This window comes from Pithys albifrons, chromosome 6 (genome assembly GCF_047495875.1).
Source record: "Pithys albifrons albifrons isolate INPA30051 chromosome 6, PitAlb_v1, whole genome shotgun sequence".
NCBI classification, from domain to species: Eukaryota; Metazoa; Chordata; class Aves; order Passeriformes; family Thamnophilidae; genus Pithys; species Pithys albifrons.
Genome location: NC_092463.1, coordinates 64,984,525 through 64,992,819, shown reverse-complemented (window position 1 = coordinate 64,992,819; position 8,295 = coordinate 64,984,525). Strand labels below are relative to the sequence as shown.

The window sequence follows — 8,295 nt, the reverse complement described above, 5'->3', positions numbered from 1 at the left end:
TCTGTCTGTGCTGGAGCCTTGGGTCAGCACTGGGGGCAGGGCTCCCTCTGGGTGTGGCTGGAAAGGGTCCCTGGGGTGCTGTGCCCCCCTGGAAGGGATTTCATGGAGTCTGGGATGACCCACTGTGGGTCTCCTGCCCCTGTGCCCAGGGAGCTCCTGGCTTTCCATGAGGGGCTGGGAATGAGCCAAGGTCACTGCCCACCAACCCCCAGTTAGAGAACTAGAGACCCTCAGCCAAACACTGCCCCTCTATCCTAGCGAGGAAATCCCAGTTTTTCTTAATTTCTGAGGTTAGTTTTCATTCTTTTCTCCCTCTGGCCCCGTTGGCATTGCAGGTTGGAGGTGGAGGATGATGGGCCCTGGTGGGCCCTCAGGCGAGGGGGGATCAGCTGGGCCACACCAAGAACTGGATCTGCAGCTGCCCTGACGACCACGTCCTCTGGAAGGGAAGAGCATCCACAGGAAGAGATGCTGTGAACAGTAAATTCAGCCCAGCTCCCCATCCAGGAGCTGAGGGGGAATCAAGCACAGCTTCCTTGGGTAAATCCCTGTTGTGTAACTGTCACTGACATACAGGAGTGAGTACTTTCAGGATACTTTCTGCTCAGACCAGCTGGACTCCGTGGTGCTGGAGCACCACAGGAGCAGAATGTATTGATTTTTCTGGTTTTCTGTGCTCTTGGTAAAGCAGATTTGGCCCATAAGTCACTCAGGTCTGCAAATGCTGAGCTTGGGTTGAATTAATTTCAACAAAGATTTCCTTCCTGTTGGAAGGGACTGGAAAACAATGGGAAGGGCATTTGGTAAAATGATGGGTTTGGATGGTGTTGAAATGTTTTATAGTTTGGATTTTACTTTTTGTTTTTTCTTTTTAAAACCCAAATTCAATGAACCAAATCAAACCCCATCCCTGATGTGCTACTTCTGCAAGCCCTGGAGGCAGAGCCCCACAGGTGATCCCCCTTCCCACCTGGCTCTGCTGAGAGAGGCTCAGGTGGGACCTTGGGGGGCTTCTCCTGCAAGGAGACCCTGGGGGCTGCAACGGCACCGAGGGTTCTTTGGCAAAAAGCAGCAGTCTCTTTTCTATGCAGTTTTTGTTGTCCCACCGCCCTGGAGGAACAACTGGGATTGGGACAGATGACATCAACTGTTTTTTATTAACAGTCACCTATGAGAGTGTAAAAAGAAAAAAAAAGTGATAAACTGATAGTGATGTTGTTTTATCATGTTTATAGACTTTCTTTCTGATGGATTGTTTTGATTTAACATGAGTCTCCCCTGTGATTATAATAATAGAGTAATTGGTGCAGAATAAACAACAGTGACTTGTAAAAAGTAACCTGGCCACAAAGCACCTTTCTCTTACCTTTCCTCTTCTCTCTGCTTGGCAGTTTTCACTCTCAAGGCAAACAATTTGCTGCAGTGATACATAACCTTTAATAAGGAACAAGCAACTGCCCAAGACTGCAAAACAATTCTGATAAGCAGAAAAAATAGCTCTGATATCTGTGGTATCTTTTGCTGCTCAGCCCCCAAGTGTCCATTTCATAGAATCATAGAATGGATTGGGTTGGAAAAGACCTCTGAAATCAAGTCCAACCCTTGGTCCAACTCCAGTCCCTTTACCAGATCATGGCACTCAGTGCCACGGCCAAGCTCAGTTGAAAACCCTCCAGGGATGGGGAATCCACCCCCTCTCTGGGCAGCCCATTCCAATGCCTGAGCACTCTCTCTGCAAAGAATTTTTTTCTGATACCCAACTTAAATTTCCCCTGGCAGAGCTTGAGCCCATCGTGCCCCCTTGTCCTATTGCTGAGTGCCTGGGAGAAGAGACCAGCCCCCACATGGCCAGAACTTCCCTTCAGGAGACCCAGAGAATAATTTATCAACCTCGAGCAAACAATCCACTGCGCAGGCTCGAAGGGCACACCCACGTGGGGAAAGCCCTTCCCAAAGCTTCCTTCATGAAGTTTGGCCATACATACAGTAGGTGTGATACTGAGAAAAGGTCAAGAAGCAGTTTAGGTTTAAGATTTAATGAAAACCCATTCATGTTCCACAGAAAGCTGTAAAGCTGTATTATTTTCTGGAATTCGAAAGTAATACCATTCAGTTGACCTTTTGAAAATTGAGGATTATGAAGGGTGTATAAAGCAGCTGAGACCCCCTTTCTGAATGTCACACTGAAATCTGCATGTGCTCAGCATGGTAGTACAATTAAAGTGTAGTAGGTGATTAGATGCTTTGCCTTGTTAACAGCTGTTTGCATAATGTTCTGCTGATTTAAAGACATCTGTTCTGCAGTCCATCATCTGCTACTAATACCCACCATAGCAGAAATACAGCCTCCTTTGTGTACACAGCTTGTGTAATCCCACAGTTTTGGTGCTTGTTCCAGTGCTGCTGTGTGATGTACTAAGGAGAACACACCGAAATTCTGATCACACACTCAGCAGGAACAACATGAAGCAAATGCTATTTCTCACTCCTCATCAGTGGAGTCTAAGGTGTCTTTGCATCTAAATAAACTATTTGCATGACAAGCAGAAAACTCTACCAAATTGTTAGCATCCAGTTAGCCAATAGCTGCCTTCTGTGCTTTGTCAAAGGCTGAATCTTCTGTTTCATTTTAGAAAGTTGAGGCTGATGCAACAGACCTGTTAAAAATTAATTTTAATGACTATTCACTTTTTTGGTAGTTATTCAGAAGAAGGTATACTAAAATGAATAAACACAGTTTTGCACTGAGGAGACAGCAAAATATAACAAACATGAGGGTTTTTTTTTCTTTTTTACAGCAACTGTGTTATTGCTGAAGCATCATTTGGCTCCAGGACTTTCCCAAAGACATTTGGAAACCTGCCTTTCAGTGGGCAGGTGTTGGGTAGGGAACACCCCAGGTGAGGAGAGACCTGCCAGTGGGTACAAAGAGGTGGGGGGCACCCAGAGGTGAGAGTGGGGCTGGACTGCCCAGTAGGTACCTGTACCTGAAAGCTGTTGGTGCTGACCAATGGGTCTGGAGGCCATCACATCAAAAAGGATGTTCTGCAAACTTTCAAGCTTGTGTTGGCTGCTGAAAGGGTAACTCCAGTTGGAATCCCACTTGCTTCAGGTGGAAGCTTCCCTTTATAAAACATGAGCTCTGTGCAAGGCCTCAGGAGTTTCACCACAGCTCCCCTCTTCCTCCTGCTCATCTTTTCCTGTGAAAAGAAACTGCTTCTCATCATTCATGACCTCACTTTCATAGAGTTCTGCCACAGCCTCACCTGAAGGTACCTTCCAGCTTTCTAATACACACAGGTAAGCAACACACCTTAGAAGGGAGAACAGCTCACACAGCAGCTTTTGGGTTTGTTTCACCACCCTACACTCTACACAGACCTCACTCTGCACAGCTGATCCCCTCACAGTGATCTGTGAGGAACAAGTGCTCATCAAAGGCTGGACAAATCCAGCCTTGAGGAACAAATCCCTCTGGAAACCCCTTCTCCTGTTCTTCATTTAGCAGCTGCCTTTCAATTTACCACGTCTGTCATGACATTTTCATGTCTGTCCTAGTGCTCTTCAGGTCACACAGAGACAACAATCCTCAGTCACACAGAGCTCCTCAGGCCTGGAGCTGCCAATGCACTGCTTGGCTTTGCACAGAGGCTGCACAGACCCTTTGAATTCCTGGCACGTGGCACTTCTCTCCGTTTTTGGTGTTAGGCCCTCCTGGGATTAGCCCTAGAACCAAAATGGATGTGCTTTCTGAGGAAACAGGTTTGATGTGGGCTTTCCCCTGGTGCCTGTGAAAGCATGCAGAATATATCTGGAACTGCTCTGAGGAGTAATTTAATTCCATGAAATTATTCCTGATCATTATCAATCCTATCAAAACTGCTCTGTTGTGTTTTGACTCTTTTTCACCTGTGAACTTTCCTGTGTCTCTGAATCATTTTCAGCTGTGTAATTCTTACTGACTTTCACACGTGGGGATACAACTTACTCCAGTGCATCTTGTCCCTTAGTTTAGCTTGATGAATTTTAAGTTAAGGTACCAGTCCTGACTTACCTGACTCTTGACTTTGTGTGCTGCTCAGCAGCAACAGGAGGCAGGGTATGTTTTTTTCAGATTCTCATGGAAACAGCTACAGCTGGAATAAGACCCAAAGCTGGGTAATTTCTTTATTACTTAGGTCAGACTACTTGTTCTGCACCATTTTTCAAAGACCTACCTGTTCTGTTTTGAAGGCAGTGTGAACAACAGAGAATTTTACATGTTGCTTTTTAAAATGTGCACATTAAGAGGAAATTTTTTTAAGAAATCACTTTTCACAATGCTATGAAAGTAGAAGTAGTTCAGATGTTGTAAAATGAGGGTTCAACCAAAATAAGTTAATGGTATCTGTCTATATCCTTTCCCTTGTGTAAGGCTGTGAAATCATTTTCACCAAGCACATTTGGCAAACTAAAGTTCTACCAGAAGGCAATGAGGCAGAGCTCTGCTAATAATTTTAATATAGATTAAACCTTCATGTAACTGGATGAAGAATTTGCAGAATATAAAAGAAGTTATGCATGCAGCCCTTAAATTTTGCACAGTGGTTTTCATGCAATTTAAATTCCTCTTTTACATTATTTCTAAACACAGTGTTTGAATTCAAAATAGTTCTTGTTCAACACCAGTTAATTCCATTCCAAAATGAGAAATGGTATTTCAAGTGTCTTTTATGTTCAAAAGCAGGTTATTACAACGTTGATGACGTGCCAAGTTTGATAGGTTTGAACCTATTCATAAAGTCATGTCATTGCCTGACAAAGATTAAGTCAAAGGCATAACTGTGCTGCTTTTTTATCACCACATTTATTTCTCGTGGATGCAAATCTTAAAAGCACAACATGACAGAATATTCCCAGTTTAACTCTGTCATCAAACAGAAAGATTTGCATCACTGGATGGAGAAGCCACCCCTGAACTGGAAACTCCCAGAGAGTTTTCAAAAATCTCATTTAAGTTTCACCATTTGCACTTTTGTCCTCTTATTTACTGGTAACAGGAAGGGGGAGGTCACCACTATGTCTCATGAGGTACATCAGAAGTTTGGTTCACATCAGGACCACACTGTTAATGTGAGTCCCCAAGTCACCTGCCCTTGTGCTGCAGAGTTCACATGGCAGGGCTAATTCCAGAGACAACAGCTGGGTTTGTTTGGAATGAAACGAAATCATGGCATTTCTCCAAAGGGGGTACCTACAGCTGATGTGCTCCAACTGCTGATGGGAATCCATCCCAAAGGACCAGGTAAAGATAATCCAAAACAGGATCCCTGAAACATCCAGACTGGATGAAACCAGACTAGTGCTGGTAAAGATAATCCAAAACAGGATGTGAAACATATCAGGATTGGGTGAAATCAGACCGGTGTTGCTGCAGTAACCTCTGACAGGTGCTGGCACCAAAACTTCAGAGGGTGCCCAAAGAATACTGATGGGACATTCTCTGAGGTTCTTCCCTAAGACTCTCCCATGAATTCTGATCTGCAGATCATAATCCAGTAAACTGTTTGGTGTCCACTGTCCACATCACCAAAGGAACTGTGTGGAAGGTGGCAGAGTGATTGTGGTCAAGATGGTAGGATCCATCAAGATGGTTAGAAGAATTATGAGAAGGTTTTGGAAGGAAAAGGTACATGAAGAACCTCTGAACAGTTTTAGATTACCTCTTCTGAGTCAATGATCATTCTCCTAACATGTGCAGAACCTCTGAGTGTCTGAGTCCTTGCTTCGGCCAACAGGACTAAAAATTTACTCAGCATAAATATACACAGAGACAAAAAGCACACACCACAAGAACATACCTGGAAACTGAATACTTATCTTGCCTAAAAGTTTGTTTTGGTTTGTTTTTTAATAAGAAAAAGAAATACTTTTGTAATTTTAAATGCTTTAGCTGAAAAGTTAGAATATAAAAACCCCTTAATTTCTTCACTTTCTTTTTTTTATCATTGAGACATTGCCAAGTAACAAAGATCAAAGAAAACAGCTTTGCACTACTTCTCTCATAAAATAGGAATGAAATGGAAATATAGGCTATTTAAAATTTAAATAAATTGAGTACGTTTAAAGTTTGTAGACTATCTGTGAGGTAATAATGTTTAGTGGAATTGAGTCGACGTTTATTCTGGTGTTCACAAACATGTATTCTTTTGCAGTCTATTAAACTGCTAAGTAACATCAAAATACTCAATATAAAATCCTCTTTTGCACTAAAAAATTAGTTTAAGCTGAAATTCTCCTTGATATCAAACAACCAAAACCTTTGGAAATAGTGCTGACTCTTATATCAAATCTCTGAAAACTGGTACCAGAGAATCACTTAAAAATGGAGGAATTTCCACAAATAGTATCTGAAAGTTTGTTGCCCTGTTCTTTGCAGCATCTGAATATCACTGGTCAGTGACAGTCACATGCAACTCTACAGCTGTGCATGTTCTCTCTGGTAACATCCTGGAGTCCTTTCGTAAATATTCATTCTATAAAAATACAGATTTTTTTTTATCTGCAACTCAGAGCAAAACAGGGATAAATGTAACAGATGTAACACTTATTTCCCAGTAACTAATCAAGATGAGCTGTTGCTGTAGTTGTCACAGATTCTCTTTGAAAACATTTCACGTTCAGCCCCGAAGTGCTGACAGGATCAAACTGCATAATTAATGTTGCATAAATCCCATGCAAACCAAGACAATCTCAGCCTCCCTAAGATGCCATTTTGGGGATCAGGAAGAACGAATTCCAGGTATTTATCACAAAATAGAAGTTGCTGTATCAGAAAGGGAAGAGTACCTGAATGACCACTCAGCCTGTTTACTCCTCAACTGCAAGGTTCAGTACACAGCAATTTCACAGCCTGTGCCTAATTATCACAAAAGGTTTTCCTTCCCATTATTTGAGAATAGTCTTTGCCTCTACCAATGAGCCTGTAACTAACAAAACTACAAGAAAGGAGAAAAGTAAGAACTAAGAGTCCTAATTTAGTGAGCTATTACAGATATTATAGATTAGAGCTGTTCAGCCTTGCCAGCTCCAACAATAGCAGGGGGAGAATGTTTGCTTCCCTCTTTTACCAGTTTGTGAACAACAGGAACAGATGGAGTGCAGATGAAGGCTGCTCTTTTATTCCTTCTCCAGCAACATATTATTTTGTTCCTATTTTTTCTTTCTTTGCTCAAGATGACACAAGGGATGTCTGCCTAGCAATGCAGTCAGAGGTGACAGGTGACACTGGCACTTCCAGTTACCAAGGCTGACCTTTGAGTCCATTTCACTGCAAGATCAGCCCCAGACTGCCTTTCACAGCACTGCCTTAAATCCCCCACCCACACAGCTGCTTTCCAGGCACTCTCCCTCTTTCCTTGGGCGTTCGGATTTCCGGGGAGGACCTGGCGTGGGCACAGACCCACGTGAAACGCGCCTGGCGTTGTCTCTCCCTGGGCGGACTCCTCTCAGCAGAAAGGGTGTCCACGAAACTAGAAACATCCTCAGCCAGCCGCGTCTGCAGCCAGTGGGCAGCGCGCTGCTCCTTCCCGGTAATCCAGGGGTTATACGCGAGTGTGTAAGTCCATACGCACACGTAGATAAAGACTAGAAAGCAGCTCAGGGAAGAAAACATTTTGGGGATTTTACGAGAAGGAACCTGAGCTAGCACAGAATAAGGATTTTGTAGCTGAGTACATGGTGCGTTTTTCAATAAACGCTTTGTTATGGATCTTAAGCTTTCAGCTTTAGAGTGACAAAATCCTTGGCTGACATTCATCTCAGATTTCACCAGCTGTTTGTTTAACTCGCAACTTCTAATCAGGTGTAAAACCCCCTGCAAACAACAGGAAGAATGAGTTCCATTAATTAACCTGAAGCTTAACTGCGCTGACATGTTGGCAGCTCCCTGGCAAAATGGAAGGCTGCAGAAGGAGCGCTTCCCTCGAGAACGGGATGGGTTCCTGGGGCGAGGAGCCGGTTCCGGGCTGGAAGGCGCTGCCCGGGTGCGGCCGTGCCTGGCGGGGGGTGTCGCTGTGGCCCCGCACACGGAGCCCCGCACACGGAACCCCGCAGAGCCCCCCACACGGAGCCCGGCACAGCCCCGCACACGGAGGCGCAGAAAGGCGCACAGATAATTTCGTTACTTGCAAGCGAGCCTTTGCCTGTCACATGAGCAGCAAGTGGCAGCACAAGAGGGTTATTTTTAAGCTGTTGAAATTTGCTCAAACAACATACAATGGCTTCACTCTGCCTATGAATAACTGCAGAGGGATT

General features: G+C 44.0%; 1 long non-coding RNA gene across 1 annotated transcript; it reads right to left on the bottom strand.

Annotated features, from left to right (window-relative positions):
* Positions 1 to 2,020: 2,020 nt before the first annotated feature.
* LOC139673519 (uncharacterized) lies at positions 2,021 to 8,295 on the bottom strand. The gene is made up of 2 exons (XR_011698128.1): positions 2,988 to 8,295; positions 2,021 to 2,657 (listed from the first exon to the last, which is right to left on the bottom strand). It is a non-coding gene; the product is annotated as an uncharacterized lncRNA (long non-coding RNA).